This window comes from Stomoxys calcitrans, chromosome 4 (assembly GCF_963082655.1).
Source record: "Stomoxys calcitrans chromosome 4, idStoCalc2.1, whole genome shotgun sequence".
NCBI classification, from domain to species: Eukaryota; Metazoa; Arthropoda; class Insecta; order Diptera; family Muscidae; genus Stomoxys; species Stomoxys calcitrans.
The window spans coordinates 114,833,817-114,851,950 of NC_081555.1; the positions used below are offsets into that span (position 1 = coordinate 114,833,817).

The window sequence follows — 18,134 nt, forward strand, 5'->3', positions numbered from 1 at the left end:
AAATGGGATAAATCGGTCCATGTTTTGATATAGCTGCCATATAAACCGATCTGGGGTCTTGGCTTCTTGAGCCTCTAGAGGGCGCTATTCTTATCCGATTTTATTGAACTTTTGCACGTAGTGTTTTGGTATCACTTCCAATAACTGCACTAAGTATGGTTTAAATCGGTCCATGTTTTGATATAGCTGCCATATAAACCGATCTTGGGTCTTGACTTCTTGAGCCTCTAGAGGGCGCTATTCTTATCCGATTTTATTGAACTTTTGCACGTAGTGTTTTGGTATCACTTCCAATATCTGCACTAAGTATGGTTTAAATCGGTCCATGTTTTGATATAGCTGCCATATAAACCGATCTTGGGTCTTGACTTCTTGAGCCTCTAGAGGGCGCAATTCTCATCCGATTTTATTGAAATTTTGCACGTAGTGTTTTGGAATCACTTCCAACAACTGTGCTAAGTATTATCTAAATCGTTTCATAATCTGGTATAGCTGTCATATGAACCGAACTTGTATCTTGACTTCTTGAGCCAATAGAGCGTGCAATTCTCATCCGATTTGGCAGAAATTTTGCATGAGATGTTTTGTTATGACTTCCCATAACTGTGCCAAGTATGGCGCCAAGACGGTATAGAATCTGATATAGCTGCCATATAAACCGATCTGGGATCTTGACTTCTTAAGCCTCTAGAGGGCGCAATTCTCATCCGATTTGGCAGAAATTTTGTTCAACGGCTTCTCTCATGACCTTCAATATACGTGTCTAAAATGGTCTGAATCGATCAATAGCTTGATACTGCTCCCATATAAACCTATCTCCCGATTTGGCTTCTTAAGCCCTTACAAGGCGCAATTATTATCCGAAGGAACTGAAATATTACACAATGACTTTACTATAATGTTCAGCATTCATTTATGGTCCGAATCGGACTATAACTTGATATAGCTCCAATAGCATATCAGTTCTTATTCAGTATTCTATGTTTGTCTAAAAAGAGATACCGCGCATGGGAACTCGACAAATGCGATCAATGGTAAAGGGATTCGGCCCGGCCATACTTAGCTCCCTCTTACTTGTTTTCTTTTAAAAACTCAAGACTCTCCTTTCCTTTCTTTATCATATTACACTCGTACAAATAACAGATTCACTTTTATGGTGACTGCAACATACATACGCACATACCTGTACATATAAGGTAAAGTAATAGCTCTAAACATGCTCTCTTTTGGGATTTTTTGGGTATAATCATGGCTGGCGCTATCATATTTGATCTCATTTAAAATAAAAAAAAAGAGGAGCAGTGTGCGCGCACAATACATCTCACACTTCAGTCTGCACTAAGCAGGGCATCACACCAACACCACCACCACCACCACCACCATCATCGCCGGGTACCGCGCACCACAAAAACCCATCACCAATGAATGAGGCACCTAAAACAACGGCAGCCAAAGCAGAAGCCAAGCGGAGGCAGTAATAAAATTGACTGCAGTGATAAAAAGAACACGATGATGCTGTTGCTGTTGTGGCTGTTTTGTCTGCTGCCACTGCCACAGTCACTGCCACTTATGCGAGTGGCATGGCATTACTGGGACTAACTACCTTGGGACAGCTACGGCTATGGCTATGGTATCTGGAGCATGCTGTTGGTTAAGCAAAAGGATCACTTTGAAGATTCTTTACCATTCCTCTTAATTTTTGTATGGCTGATTATTTTGTATATCTGTACGATTTTGTTGTTTGAATGAAGGGTTTGAAGAATTTTTGTGTGATTTGGGGAGCAATGGTATGCAATGAGTTTCCGGTATCAAACTGTGTTAGATGGGGGTAGTTCTGTTTTTAAAGGATTAATTATGGCCATGCTTTGTTTCTTGGCGGTTTTAGCATTCAGTGTGATGTGTCATAACGAGCTACTTATGACATGAGCCCAAATTTAAGGTAAATAGATTGCGCAAAGGAAACCACTCAATAGGCCAACTATTATACGGTTAGTTCACTCTGCTCTGCGGCCTTTTCGAATAGGAATGTGCCAAATTCCTTAAACTCTTTGATGTTTTATGGTATCCTTTGCCTATATATGTGTCCCGTTTTTGGAAATGCTATGATTAATCAGTGATTATTTGACTAAGGATACAAATGTTTGTTAGATCTAGAAAATACAACACCGTCATTCATGAAATGGAGAAGAATCCTCAACAACTTAACACGCATCAGATGGTCTTTAGTTTCCTTCATTAGATGTAACCATTAGTCTAGCAGCATAATTTCCAATGAGACATGTGACCTGATATTATGGACCCGTCAAAGTGACATCTGACACGATTAGGAAATAATGGTAATCAACTGAAAGATATTTGGGGAAAGAGTATACCTTAGCACCAAAAATTTAGATCAAATGATGGTTCTCTGTTTACGAATTTAAGCTCAATGAACGAACGGCGTGCCGCAGTGCGACACTTCTTTGGATAAAAGTTTTACATGGCATTGTACCTCACAAATGTTGCCAGCATTAGAAGGGGAAAACCACCACTCAAAATTTTTTCTGTAGTCTCGCCAGGATTCGAACCCAGGAGTTCAGCGTCATAGGCGGACATGCTAACCACTGTGCAACGGTGGCCTCCAGGCAGATCGTGATATAATCGAGGCGATGATAAGAAAGCCGGATAAATTAGAAGAAGTTTCTAATCGGATACCAGAGATGAAACTTGAGGTCGGGAGCGAGACACACACTTTTGGATTGACGGAACTCTGGTACTGCCATCTGGGGGATAATGCTATACAGGTGGATCAAAGCTAGAGCACAGAGTGCGCCTGGGGGTCTAAATTGAGAACCAAAGCACTGAAATCTGTTTCCGACCGCCTGACCTTAAAACGATTCTGCAGAAAGAGATCCAGGCGATCACGCAATTCGTGAGGTGGTGTGGTGTTCACGAGGGGGTGTTCAAAGATGTTCACTCTCAAGAACATCTTTGCAAATTGCAAATTTTTCCCATGAACATTCCACCAAAGAACAGGCGCAAACTTCTCACATATCAATGAGTGCAGTCCAATTCGAGTTTAAGCTCAATGATAAGGGGCCTCCTTTTTAATAGCCGAGTAGGAACGGCGTGACGCAGTGCGACACCTCGTTGGAGAGAAGTTTTTCATGTCATATTACCTCACAAATGTTGCCAGCATTAGGAGGGGAAAGCCACCGCTGAAAATTTTTTCTGATGGTCTTGTTCTAGTTCTTTTTGTAACTAGTTGAAATATTCGTCTAAGACCCCATAAAGTATTGGGTTGCCCAAAAAGTAATTGCGGATTTTTTAAAAGAAAGTAAATGAATTTTTAATAAAACTTAGAATGAACTTTAATCAAATATACTTTTTTTACACTTTTTTTCTAAAGCAAGCTAAAAGTAACAGCTGATAACTGACAGAAGAAAGAATGCAATTACAGAGTCACAAACTGTGAAAAAATTTGTCAACGCCGACTATATGAAAAATCCGCAATTACTCTTTGGGCAACCCAATATATATATTCTTGATGGTCATGAGGTCGATCCAGCCCTGTCTGTCCGTTCGTTTGTCTGTCGAAAGCACGCTAACTTTCGAAGGAGTAAAGCTAGCCGCTTGAAATTTTGCACAAATACTTTTTATTAGTTTAGGCCGGTTGGGGGTTGTAAATGCGCCAAATCGGTCCAAGTTTTGATATAGCTGCCATTTAAACGGATTTTGGATCATGACTTCTTGAGCCACAGAGGGCGCAATTCGTATACGATTTGAATGAAAATTTCTATGACGTGTTTTGTTATGACTTCCAATAACTGTGTGAAATTTGGTTCAAATCGGTCGATAACCTGATATAGCTGTCATATAAACCGATCTGGGGTCTTGACTTCTTGAAATTTTGCATAACGAGTTTCGTTACGACTTCCAACTGCTGTGCTAAGTATGTTTCAGATCGGTCTATAACCTGATATAGCTGCCATATAAACCGATGTTGAATCTTGACTTCTTGAGCCCCTAGAGGGCGCAAATCTTCACCTATTTGGCTGATATTTTGTGCGACAAGTTTTATTATCACTTCCAATAACTGTGTCAAATATGGATCAAATCTGTCCATAACATGATATAGCTGTCATATAAACCGATCTGGGGTCTTGACTTCTTGAGCCTCTAGAGGGCGCAGTTTTTATCCGATTTGGCAGAAAATTTGTACCACGAGTTTTGTTATGACTTCTAATGACTGTTTTAAATATGGTTCAATTCGGTTCATAACCCGATATAGCTGTCATACAAACCTATCTGGGGTCTTGACTTCTTGCGCCACTAGAGGGCGCAATTTATATCCGATATGGCAGAAAATTTGTACGACGAGTTTTGTTACGACTTCTAACTACTGCGCTTAGTATAGTTCAGATTGGTCTATAACCTGATATAGCTGCCATATAAACCGATTTTGAATCTTGACTACTTGAGCCCCTAGAGGGCGCAATTCGTATCCGATTTGGCTGCGAATTTTTACGACTTGTTTTGTTATGACTTCTAGTAACAGTGTCAAATATGGTTCGGTTCATAACCTGATACTGCTGTCATACAAACCTATCTGGGGTCTTGACTTCTTGAGCCACTAGAGGGCGCAATTCGTATCCGATTTGGCTGAGAATTTTTACGACGTGTTTTGTTATGACTTCTAATAACTGTGTCAAATATGGTTCAATTCGGTTCATAACCTGATACAGTTGTCACACAAACCTATCTGGGGTCTTGACTTCTTGAGCCGCTAGAGGCTTATGACTTCTAATAACTCTGTCAAATATGGTTCAATTCGGTTCATAACCCGATATAGCTGTCATACAAACCTATCTGGGGTCTTGACTTCTTGCGCCACTAGAGGGCGCAATTTATATCCGATTTGGCTGAAATTTAGTACAACGGCTTCTCCCATGCCCTTCAACATACGTGTCGAATATGTATCTGAATCGGTTTATAGCCTGATACAGCTCCCATATAAAGCGATCTCCCTATATGACTTCTTGAGCCCCTAATGGTCGCAATTCTTATTCGAATTGGTTGAAATTGTTCACAATGACTTCTACTATGGTCTCCAACATACATTTCGATTATGATCCGAATCGAATCATAACTTGATATAGCTTCAATAGCATAGTACTTATTTTTTATCCTTTGTTGGCCTTAGCACGCTTTTATTTGTTTTCAGTTGCAGTTGTGATTGACTATGTTGCCATTTTCAATTAAAAAATTAATTAATTCATTTAATTTTTTAATTGAATCTGAACATTTTTGCAATCGAAATGGTGATTGAAAAATTTTTAATTTTCAATTTAAAAAATAAAATGATTCAATAATTTTTTTAATCGAATCTAAATTAAATTAGAGGCTATTTTGTCCCCTACATTCGTCATTTCGACAAATTGATGGAAATACCTCGACAGCCCGCTCTATGAGCCCGATGTAGTCCTTCATCGGCCAAGCGCTGCCGCCTCAGTGCACAACACACCGCTACAATAACAACAACAAATATATAGGGCACCTCTACTCGACACCAGCAATTTTTCGAAGAAACCCCTCGGTGGAGTTGTTTTTTTATACGGATGCCCACGGACCTTTGCACCTCAAGTTCATGCACCAGGTTTTGTGTTTCTAATATAGAAATTAATTGGAATTTTCAAAAAAAAAAAAGAATCAATAATTTTTTGGTTGGATCAATTAACAAACTAATAGCAAATTTCAAAAGTTTAAATAATTTTTTTCAATTGAACATGCAATTTTTTTAATTGAAAACTTTTTCTATTACTATTTCAGAAACGTTGATTGATATTATGATTATCGTGATTGAAGCAGTGAAACAATTAATTGGATTAATTAATTTCGTGTTTGAAACATACCAGGCATTATCTGGGTAAGTGAAAGTATCAAAACAAATGTTGTAACAAGTGAAAATAAGAAATCGTGAATCGGTTAGGAGTAGCTGCAATCGTTTTACAATTTCCAAGAGTTTTCTTAGATATTGTATAAGCCTCAACGTCTTGGCCAAAGTTGCCAAACACTATGAGTCACCATTTTTATCTTCTTATTGGATTTTTCATAGGGTCTACCTTCCCTTATACGCGCGTTTCATCAATGATTTGTGTATATCAGTCTTCAGTAACACGGGCCGTATAGTCATTGTTATGCATTGGCATCGGGCTGACAGCACTTTTTTCCCCTGATTTCATAACAGACAACAGCCATTTTTTTCTTACTTGGGAGCTTCACAAATGCGAACAATGACAATGGCATAAGTGTCTCAACGCAAAGATGTGACAACAAAACAAAGATTGCAAAAATTGCCAAAAATATGTGAAACTTTTCATTAAATATTATCCACAAAAATGTTCAAATATTTGCAATGGAATGTCTTTTGATTATTACTATGGCCATCCTATGGGGGACGCGAAAAAAAACGAAGAAAAGCCAGAAGAAGCAGTACAAACAACACCATCAAATCAAACACGCAAATATAAAACAATAAAAAGAGGCTCTTTAGTAGAACCCTTATAATCCTTTGAGCTGTGCACCAAAAAAGCGGCATCAGCTCAATTCGCACACACACACACACACAGCAAATTTGAAATCAACAAAGAGAGGGTAGTATGATATGTGTGATATGAATAGAATCGGAAAATAAATACCTTTCATTTAAGCCCCACATTGACATGGTCGGTAAATACCATCACTAAGCCCTCAAAATATCTCAGCTTAGTGCTCCATTCTCATATATTTGAACTCCATATTGCCATTGGCCTCAAAATCGGATATCAAATTCGTTTTCTGATCTCAAATACCATTCACTAAAACTCCTTATTGAAAAAGCCAGCAAATATGTCCGGTTTGGGGTATGGGCCCTAAAAACTATGAATATCGAGCTCCATAGTCTTGAAGAGCCAAATTGTCTTGGTGAGCAAATACATCCTACTTGGGGGTTGTTATGGTGGTGGGATGTCCCCTAGACAGTTGGTCCCGAATGTTGATGTCAGATTCATGGTCCACTCCCAAATACCTTTTTTCATACTCCATTTTTTCATAGTCGGCAAATATGACCGATTTGGGGGATGAGGCGGCCGCTCAGTGACTTGGCTTTGAATATATATATTAGATTTGTGTTCTACTCTAAAATACCTCTTATTTGAGCCTCATATTGCTATGGCCAGTAAACACTTCCCATTTGGGTGGTGTTATGGGGGTGGGTGGGTGATATCAGATTCGTGCTTTATTTTCAAATACCTTTCATTTGAGCCCCATTTTGCTTTGGTCGTAAATTTTTCTTCTTGGGGGGATGTTCTCGGGGATGGGCGGGCCCTCAAACACTTGGCCCCACATCTGGATATCAGATTCGTGTTCTACACTCAAATGCCTTTTATTTAAGCCCCATATTGCCATGGTCGGTACATAAGTCCTGTTTGGGGAAGCGGTGGACCCGTAGAAACTTTGTCCCAAATATGGATAACAGATTCGTATTTTACTCGCAAATACCTTTCATTTGAGTCCCATATTGCCATGGTTGGTTAAAATGTCCGATTTAGGGGTGTCGGTAAATAAGTCCTGTTTAGGGGGAGTTTTGGAAAAGGGGTGGACCCCTAGAAACTCTGTCCCAAGTTTGGATATCAGATTTGTATTTTACTCGCAAATACCTTTCATGTGAGTCCCATATTGCCATGGTCGGTAAGTATGTCTAATTTAGGGGTGTTTTGGGGGTTGGGGTGGTCCCCCAAACACTTGGTCCGACAATTGGATATCAGATACGTTTTCTAATCTTAAATACCTTTCATTTGAGTCCCATATTGTCGTGATTGGGGTATATATGTATTTGGTAGGTTTTGGGGAGGGGCGCTCACCCTAGGTACCCCATCCGAAATAGGTTACTATAGGATAGAACACAAAATTTCGCTTAAATCGCACAACCCATCTCCAAGATCTGGCTTTTCTGAAAATCAGGGTAAGGAGGAGGGTCCGCTCTCCCTTCAAATATCAAAAATCTGATACCATCCGTGAAAATTTCAAGAAAATCGGTTCAGCTGTTTCTGAGTCCATAAGGAACACACAAACAAACAAAGAAACAAACCTACAAACAAACAGAAATTGATTTTTATATATAAGATTGATCTCTTAAGACCCTATCTATGTGGCTTAGGTTAGCTAAGGTTTAAGTGTAAGTCTGTCATCTGTCCATTGTGTCCATTTTGTCCATTGTGATGCCATAGAAAGAGCAAGAGGAAGATACCTTCCTACCGTTGAACTATCCAGATCGATTTTAAAAGCCCACCAACTTGCAAATGTTCACATGCGGTCAAATCAGACAAGTCCTCAAAGAAATGAGAAACCGAATTGAAACTCGTTCTGCCCACCAGTGCGGGACACACACACAGCAGATGTTCTATGGTTTTTTCTTCCTCGACGTTTAGATAGCTTCGGCAAAAGTCGTTACTGGCAACCTTCAGTCTGTCAGCATATTTTCCGTTCACACTGTGGCCTGTCATGACGGGCACAGATTTATTTGATGTATATGACCTATGGAGCACGGGTATGGTGGACTGCCGTAGAGAACAGAACGCGTGCGAGGGAGTTCGAGAAGGTCTAGATACTGGCCTACATCGAGGTCACAGTGGCACTGAGATCCGCACCGAAGGCAGGCCTGTAGGCGATGCTGGATATGCATAGGCCTTTGAGGCCTATATTCGGAACTGCGCCGCCAGGGTCGCGCTAATGCCGAGGAAACTCGGCATGCTGGAAGAGGATGGTTGCGGCTACAGATCGTTTCTGCGTGTTATGGATGCGGACGGTATACTGAGGATGATCTCCGACTACCTGGCACCAGTGCCGACTGGAGTGGGGGTATTCGCCATTCGATTTCCTGAGAGGGATGAATGCTGTACTTGAGAAGGATGAGACCTTGATCTACACAGATGGCTCCAAGATGGATTCAGGGACTGGATTGGGGGATATACTCCGATGCACTGAATATCAGTATATCTCTGACACTGCAGGACGAGTGTACAGGCAGACCAGGCAGAGGTCTGTGCAATTGCAGTGGCCGTATGAGAAATTCTGGTAAGGGATTTACCGCTTTCGAAACTTAGAATTTATGTGGACACTATGGCGGCGCTCAAGGCCTTAGGGTCGAGGATGGTGAGGTCGAAATGCGTGGCGGATTGTTTGGAGTCCCTGGATAGGCTGAGGGCCCATGATATGACGCTGAATTGAGTTCCTGGCCATGAGGGGATTCCATGGAGTGAGAGGGCAGACGAGTGCTCCAGAAGGTGTTCGTCTATGCTGGGCGGCCCAGTCATCGGTCTTGCTTACGTGCCATTTGTCGAGCTACTAAACACAGTAGAGTGCATGGCCAGGGCGGCGTCCGTGGCGAGGTGGGACTCAGTGGATGATTGCTGGACTGCAAAAGCGCTCTGGCCTGTCATCGACCGCAGGAGGGCGAGAGAGTTGCTGGCGTTCGATAAGAAGTCGATGAGCACCTTGACAGGGGTCATAACCTGACACTGTGCCACAGGCCGCATGGTGGCGCGCATGGGCATACCGCACAATGACTTCGGTAGGAGTTGCCGCAATGAGGATGAGGAGGAGACTATTGAGCACTTGCTGTGTTCATGTCCGGATCTGCAGGGACATAGGCTCTCCATTCTGAGGAGCCATTTCTTCTGTGATCTGGATAAACTTGCGAACGTACCTCTGGTAGGTCTCCTGAGATTTGTTGTCGGAACAGGATGGTTCCGACGGGGGGTGCCATAAGCTTCGGCATAGGTACATACGTGCTTGCGTGGGGATGGGCGTTTCTTAACACCTAGCTTGGGTTCTCCATTTCTCCTGTCTTTCTTTTATTCGTGTATAACCTCTTTCTCCTCCCTGTCTTTCTAGGGTACCACAATGGGCCCAACTGGCCCACGAGTGAACATCGAACTAGGTACACTATAAATCACGGGGATTAGTTGATTGCTAAACGGCAAGGCAAAAATCTCCTGCAAACATTTCAGCCAGTAGATTAGCCTTATCAACCGGGTCAGTGAATGCCTGTTCATCCTTAACAAGAGTTGGGATTGCTGATGGGTTGCCCCCTTACGCTTTTTACGAATGACCAAAAGCTCTTGCTTCCTCTCGGAGAATCTCTTGCTTCCTCTCGAAGACGCTGTTCGTAAAGAAACTTTTCTTATCTAAGTACTCTGGCACACGAAGTTCTTGCCTTTTTGCGCAGCATTGCGGTATTGGATTCGACCCGGCCGAACTTAGCACGCTTTTATTTGTTCTAATTTCTTCTTTCCCTACCTGACTACATTGCCCTCCATCACATCAAAAATCCTTACGCACATTGAATAGCCATTCAGATCAGCATTTCTTTTATATGCTTAGCAAAAATTATATTGATCACACAGTGTAGTGAAACAATAAAACTTCATGATATGGAAGGACCATTGAGACTACATTGATAACGATGATGCTGGCTGGAGCTGGCTCTCTTCAAAAAACCAAAGAAGATGTTGCGCATGTGGGACATGAGGCAATACAAATTTCTCGAGTGTCCGAAAAACATGAATGAATCTTGTTCTTATTTGTGCTGCTGTCGTTTTGTATGGCCTGCCGATCGGTCGGCTTCTTCCTTGAGTCTGATGTGTCTGCTTAACAATTTGATTTCACACATTCGCGCATTGTTGTCGCATGATTGTTTCCCTACAGGTTTTTTGTAGCAACAGCAGCAGCAGCATTGTTCGGTTATTGGTTGGGATCCTTTTTGGACCAAGCGCAGAATTAGTTGTTGCGGTTAGTAAAACATGCATGCAACATGACAAACGCACGCATACACTTTGAGTTTTCTTCACCGTAGTCATCGGCATCAGAAACGAAGCATGAAAGCCAGTGTTGCTAAACAGCTTTTAAATAATAAAGTGTCAAAGAAAACTTGGAAAACAAAATCTATGAAAATGTCAACAAAATTTATAACAAAAAAAGTTCTAGTCCGATTCGGGGCTCAAGAAGCGAAATCGGGAGATCGGTTTATATGGGAGCTATATGAAGCTATAAATCGATTCTGACCATATTACGGAGGAGCCGTTGTACAAAATTTGGGCCAAATCGGATGAGAATTGCGCTCTCTTGAGGCTACAGAAGTCAAGACCCAAGATCGGTTTATATGGCAGCTATATCAGGTTATGGACGGAGTAGGACCATACTTCACACAGTTGTTGGAAGTGATATCACAACACAATGTGCAAAATTTCAGTCGAATCGGACGACAATTGCGCCATCTAGAGGCTCATGAAGTCAAGACCCAAGATCGGTTTATATGGCAGCTATATCAGGTCCTAGATCGATGTGAACCATACTTAGCGCAGTTGTTGGAAGTGATATTCAAATACTATGTGCGAAATTTCAGTCAAATCAGACGAGAATTATGCCCTCTAGAGGCTCAAGAAGTCAAGACCCCAGATCGGTTTATATGGCAGCTATATCAGGTTATAGACCGATTTGAATTATTCTTAGCATAGTTGGTGAGAGTCATAACAAAACACCTCATGCAAAATTTCAGCCAAATCGGCTAATAATTGCGTCCTCTAGAGGCTCAAGAAGTCAAGACCCCAGATCAGTTTATATGGCAGCTATATCAGGTTATGGACCGATTTGAACCATTCTTAATACAGTTGTTGGAAGTCATAACAAAACACCTTATGCAATATTTCAGCCAAATTAGATAGAAATTGCACCCTGTAGAGACTCAAGAAGTCAAGACCCCATCCTATGGTGGAGGGTATAAAAACAATTTGAGGACAGTTGTAAGGTAGTCAACTCCAGGTAGATCCAGATTCTTGAGCATCAGTGTGGAGATTTCATCGGGGCCCAACGCCTTTGATGATTTGGCGCCACGGATGACATTCGTAACTTCGCCCACGGTAAATTGTGATGACTATCCATCGGCTCGGAGACCACGGATACGATCTGGGGATGCATATTAAATTGACGGTTGAACTACGTGGTGCACCTCTTCGGATCCGTCACAGTTACGCTAAAAGTGACTGAGGTCTTGTCACCCCGTCTACCGGGGTTCGAGAGTGACTTAACAGTAAACTATCATTGTAGAGATTCCGTCGAGACCCAACGCCTTGGATGATTTTGCGCCACGGATCCAATCGGCCTTTTTCTGATTAATAAACGTCCAACGCCCAGAGGTTATGAAGTTGGGTGGCCAGTCGATGGTGAGAATAATGGGGTGGTCTAACCCCAAAGAGATGACGGTTTGTTTGGTTACGTCACTCAGGAGATCAGGGGATGCAATGGCGGGCGGTTATATCTCCTCGCAATCAGTGGGGGTATCCTCATACACCGTGCAAAACGTAGAGCCTTCAATCTGCTCCGCCAAAGCTATGCAGCGTTGGTCAATACCTAGGGGAGAATGCTATGAAACGTGACGATTATGGTCAGACAATAGCCCACTTGTGTCGGGTTTGTAGGCTTAGCCCTTAACTTGGTCACAACATCCAATCGGCGGTGTGTACACTTTGTATAGGTGTATCTCGGCTGTACCGCACTTGATTGCTATCCCCATGCATTCCATGTTGGGGTCACTAGCGTCAGGCGCAGGCGAGATGGGTCTATACTGCACGGAATGGTGTATCACGAAGGCCAATCGCGCACCTCCTTAAGCGATCCTTACGTGGCACATTGTATCCGTGACAACTGTGCATATTGGAGGTGTGGGTCAGCTTTGTCTCCTCGATCGCTGCAACCAATAAAATCCACTATCTCGTCGCCTCTTGCCTCTCAGACCATTGCACTTTAATTGCAAAAAATATACACTTCCCGGCACTGGCCTGACAATATTGGGGCTGGGATGCTGCTGTTGTGTATATTAGCGCACGGGAGGGTTCGGGGGAGTCACAAAGTCCGACGACGAGAATGCAGAAGGCGACGACGGCAACGCTTGTGGCACACAGCAACTTGCAACAGTGTGACTATACTCCCGTTCATCTTGAAGAGTGGAATAAAAATATTCGAACGAAAAGCTAGTTTTCGCTAGAAATCGACGCAAGTCTTACTGCCAATAAAATTTTGACTAAATGTTCATATAAACGGCAACTCTGTCACTTTCATTCTGATGGTGTTCTCATTTCATTCTGATGGTGTTCTAAAATTGCTGCTGTTAATATTTAGAATGTAGTAGTGGTTAAAATGTTGTACCCTTGTTTTCTTAACTCCTACAGTTCATAAGATCGAGTGCGTGTGTGTGTGTGCTTATGTTCCCTCATTTGGTTGCTGAATAAATGCTCAGTCAATGGACAAGACAGACTAGGCCTCTAAACACACACACACACACACACACACAGAACGAGAGGTATGGGTCACAGCCCCGTATCTTATCTGTTTATCTTGTCTTTGTCCCTTTGGCCGTTTGCCGTTTGATCAGTCACACGGGCCAGGCTTATTCATGTTTTCGACTGTCGTCCGATGTCCGGTTCTCATTTGTGAATGGTGATGCGTTGCCGAAGTTGATGCTGTTCCTGGTGGTTGGCTGTCGCATTTTGGAAAGGTTTGATTTGAAGAGCTCAAGCAGTATCCTTCTTTTGTTGTTTTTGTAACCCCAAGAAGCTGTGGAAGAAAGAAAGGCAAAAACTCTGAGGAGTTAAAATTTATATGGCCGACGTGACACTTGTTAACTGCATTTAACCAGGCTTAAATGTAGGTATAACAGCATATATGAGTGTCCACATCTTTCATTGTATGTATGGGTATGCGTGTGTGCGTGTGTGTGTGTGTGTGTGTGTGTGACATATCCCTGTTCTTGTTGTACTGTCTTTGGCTGTTAATGATTTTGTTTCTTGATTTTATGCAAATTTTTTGTTTGTTACTTTGGAAACAAAAGAAAACATCATTAATTTTGCGGCAGCAATTTACCAAAGAACAAACGCATCCCTAGGGCAAAATTGTCAATAAAATAAGAAAGTATTTAACTGCACTTATTTTTACAATGTTGCTACATTCAAGAGGTCACGCAAAGTAGCATTTAACCCATTTCCTTGATAGTTTTGTGCCAAACATATACGGCAGGTTAACATACTGTAGCTAAATTCGATCGCGTTTGTTAAATTCTTTGCATTTTCTTACAGACAAACAAAGGATAATGGAAACCAATAGGTGTGCTATTGGACCTATATCAGGTTATGGGCACCTTCTGACCATTTTTAGTTTCAATGTTGCAAAATTCCAGCCAAATCGGCTAAAAATTGCGCCCTATTAGGGCTCATGGATGACATCAGGAGATAGTTTTATATGGGAGCTATATCGGGTTTAAGACCAATTCAGACCATATTTGGCACGTATGTCCAAGAATATGGGAAAAGTTGTAGTACAAAATGTTAGCCAAGTTGAATGGTAATTGCGCCCTCTAGAGGTTTATGTGGGAGAGATATCAGGTTGAGCACACTTTGCTATTGGAATTCACAGCAACAAGTCACAAGCAAAATATCAGCCCGGTAGGATAAGAATTGCGCCCTTTAAAGGCTCAAGAAGTATAATCGGGATTTTGTTTTATATGGCAGCCGCGTTAGGTTATGAACCGATTAAGACTATGCTGCAAGAGAGCCATTGGCAAAAGTTGGAGTTTAAGAGTTTAAGCGTGTCATGCATTGGGTATATACTGCACATGTCAGGCCTATAACGCTATATGGTGTTGTGGTCTGGTGGACGGCGTTTGAAAAATCCACCTACTGCTCAATACTTAACCGCATCCAAAGGAAGGCTTGTTTGTGCATCACAGCCGCACTGAAGGCGACACCATCTGATGCACTGAATTTATTGCTACATCTTATGCCTCTGGACATTGTGGCTAGTCAAATTGCAGCGACCACTGCCGTGAGATTAAGGGGAGCTTTCTCAATGGTCATGTGGCGTTTACGGACACTGTATTATTCTTGATACAATATCCGATGTTCCAGGCAATGTGGATTACACCAGACTAGAGCAGCTTTTTGATAAAAATGACTGTACCACTATTCCTGATAGAATCGATAAAACCGCCCTCGACTGTAGGCTGAACAGTTCAAAATTCACCAGTTCTGGATGCCGGGCCACAGAGATATCCCAGAGAATTCTAAAGCAGACGAGCTTGCGAGACAAGGAACTACTTTACACATTCCAGGGACACTGGAATCTGTGGGTATGCCTCTAGCAACATGTAAGCTAAGTTTTCAGCACCAGGCGCGAAGGACAACAAATGATAGATGTTCACAAAGAGGGGGTTGTGAGCATTCCAAAGAGGGGGCTGTGAGCATTGCAATAGTGAGCCGTACCAAAGGCCCCGACATCTGGCCCGAATATGGTGTATATTGAGCTATTTTTACATATAGCTGCCATATAAGCCCATATGCCAATTTAGGCTCTGTATCCCGTAACAGGCGCATTTACTACTCCATATCGCTGAAATTCGTAATAAAACCCTTAATTAAGCCCCATTTTCGGGTAGGATGAAAATAGGGTCATATTTACATATAGCTTCTATATATGCCGATTTAGGGTGTTAAGGACATAACAAGCGCATATTTGGTTCGGACCATATTGGGTGAGGAACGCGTATCAGCAAGTGGCATCCTGCAGAGTCTCATTAATTTTGCAGGGATACCAAAACGCAGACAAAGGTGTATCGAAAGCGGCTTAAAATACCTTTGAACGCAAAGGTGTATCGAAAGCGGCTATGTAGTCAACTAAGAGATGCTAGGTGTTGATTTGTCTATCAGGAGTCTTTTCTAGGATTTGGCACAGTGTAAATATCTGGCCTAGGGTGGATTAACCAGGTCTAAAGCCGCATTGATAGGACCCAATTATCTCTTAGACTTTACGTTTTAATCTTTCACACAGTACGCTCGAGAGAATCTTGTATGCGATGGGGAGGAGACTTATTCCTCTGTAGTTGGCACATTCCGTTTTGTCTCCTTTCTTGTGTACGGGACATAGTATGCTGAGCTTTCAATCATGGGGTATGCGTTCTTCTAGCCTTATTACGCAGATAAGCTGATGCATACGACTTATCAGCGTGTCGCCTCCTGTCTTAAATAGTTCAGCGGGTAACCCGTCGGCTCCTGCTGCCTTGTTGTTCTTCGGTGGGGTCACTGCTTCCTGGACCTCATTCTGACTAGGAGGTAAACATTCTTTACCATCATCAGGGATTGGTTCTGAGGTATCCTCTTCGCCGCCATTGTCGGGCACTAGCAGTTGGTTGAAATGTTCTCTCCATATCCTTAGCATGATATCTGTGTCAGTTACCAGATTTCCTTCTTTGTCTCTGCTGGAAGATGTGCTTGATAGAATTTCCGCGCTTCATTCTGCTTCCTGTACATCTCCATTCTCTCACACTCACGTCTTTCTATTTCCTTTTTCTTTCTGCGGAATAGACGTTTCTCCTCTCTCCTTTTCTCCCGATACCTTTTCTTCATCTTGCGTGTTGCTGCTGATTGCAGGGTTGCTCTGTATGCCGCCTTCTTGGCTTCAGTAGCATCTCGACACTCTTGGTCGTACCATGGGTTTCTCGGGGAAGGCTTCCAGTACCCAAGAACGGATTTCGTGGCATTTTCCACGGTGTGACAATGGTTTGCCACTGCCCCATTATATCATCGGAACAAGGAGTGCTTTCATCAAGCAGTTGAGTCCGACGAGTGGGAAATGCCGTTGCCATCTATTGTGTTTGCAGCTTTTCAATGTTCAGCTTCCGTGCAGTGTCAGATCGTACTTTCCTCGCCATGTTCAAACGGGTGCGAACCTTTGCTGCAACAAGGTAATGATCCGAATCTATATTCACTCCATCTGGATGAATGCCCTCCATCTTTCAAAACATGATCAATTTGGTTCCTTGTGTCTTTAATCGGGCGACAGCCATGTGGCTTTGTGAATATATTTTTGGTGAAATCTGGTGCTACTAACCACCATTTTTTTGCCGCGGCGAAATATATCAGCCTCAACCCGTTACCGGATGTTTTTATGTGGGGGCAAAACTTTCCGACTGTTGGTCCCAAGATGTCTTCATCGCATTAAAATCTCCCAGAGCGATTTTAATACCATGGGCGAGGCAGCGGTCATATTCTGTCTCTAGTGGCTCGTAGAAAATATCCTTGGTCTGCTCGTCCTTGTCTTCCTTGGGGGCATGGGCACAAAAAAGGCTTAGGCCTATTACAGGCGTATTTATTACCCGATTTCGCTAAGATTTGGTACAGTGAGCTGCATCAAGACTTCCAACATACAGGGTGGCTGATGAAAGCCGCTACCAAAAAAAAAATGTAATAACTTTTTTTCTATTTAATAATAATAATTTAATAATTAATTTAATTAATTAATTAATTAATTTAATTAATAATAATTTAATAATTAATTTAATAATTTAATTTAACATGAATAAAAGAAAAATGTATTCCATACACCGAAAAAAAAATGTAGCAATATGTATGTCTAGAATATGGGCCACATAAGGTTATATTTAGATGTAGCTGCCATATAAACCGATCTGCCATCAAGCATATATATACTTTAAGGGGGTCTTAGACGAATATCTCGAGGTGTTACAAACGGAATGACTAGATCAGTTTACCCCCATCCTATGGTTGTGGGTATAAAAACGTCTTCAAATAAACAAGAGACTTTTGTGAGAGATCTATCTGTATAGTGCAATGGTAAAATTTTCGTTGATATCGGGTAATGAATGCTTCTAAAATGGGCTCAATAACACTCGATCGATCATTAGGGCAGTCATACAAGTTTCGTTAGATCTTGAATTTCACTGCTGCAAATTTTCAGTGAAATCTGATATTACCGGATGTTTTTATTCCTTTGAACGTTATCGTATCTTCAATAGCGGAAGTTATGGACGGAAGTTATGGACTACTAGCTTCACAGACTGATATTGTATGTTTCTTTTGTAGAAAAGATCAACAAACACAAGTGACTATCGCAACTGTCGATAACAAACCGAGTTAGATAACTGACGCACAGTGGCGCGATTTGAGTTTTTTCGTCGTAAAAGTCATATCTTTTGCACCGAGTATGGTGATTGAATGATTTTATCGGCATATGATAGATAAGAGTTCATTCAGTATACAAAGTGTTTATTT

General features: G+C 41.9%; 1 protein-coding gene across 2 annotated transcripts in view; it reads left to right on the forward strand.

The window, feature by feature from the left end:
- The window catches only part of LOC106081977 (uncharacterized), a 433,937-nt gene that overhangs the window by 274,573 nt on the left and 141,230 nt on the right, over positions 1 to 18,134 (forward strand). For both annotated transcript variants that reach the window (XM_059367022.1, XM_059367023.1), the window contains one exon: positions 5,809 to 5,905. The gene's annotated coding sequence lies outside the window, so the exon portion shown is untranslated. The remainder of the gene's footprint in view (positions 1 to 5,808; positions 5,906 to 18,134) is intronic.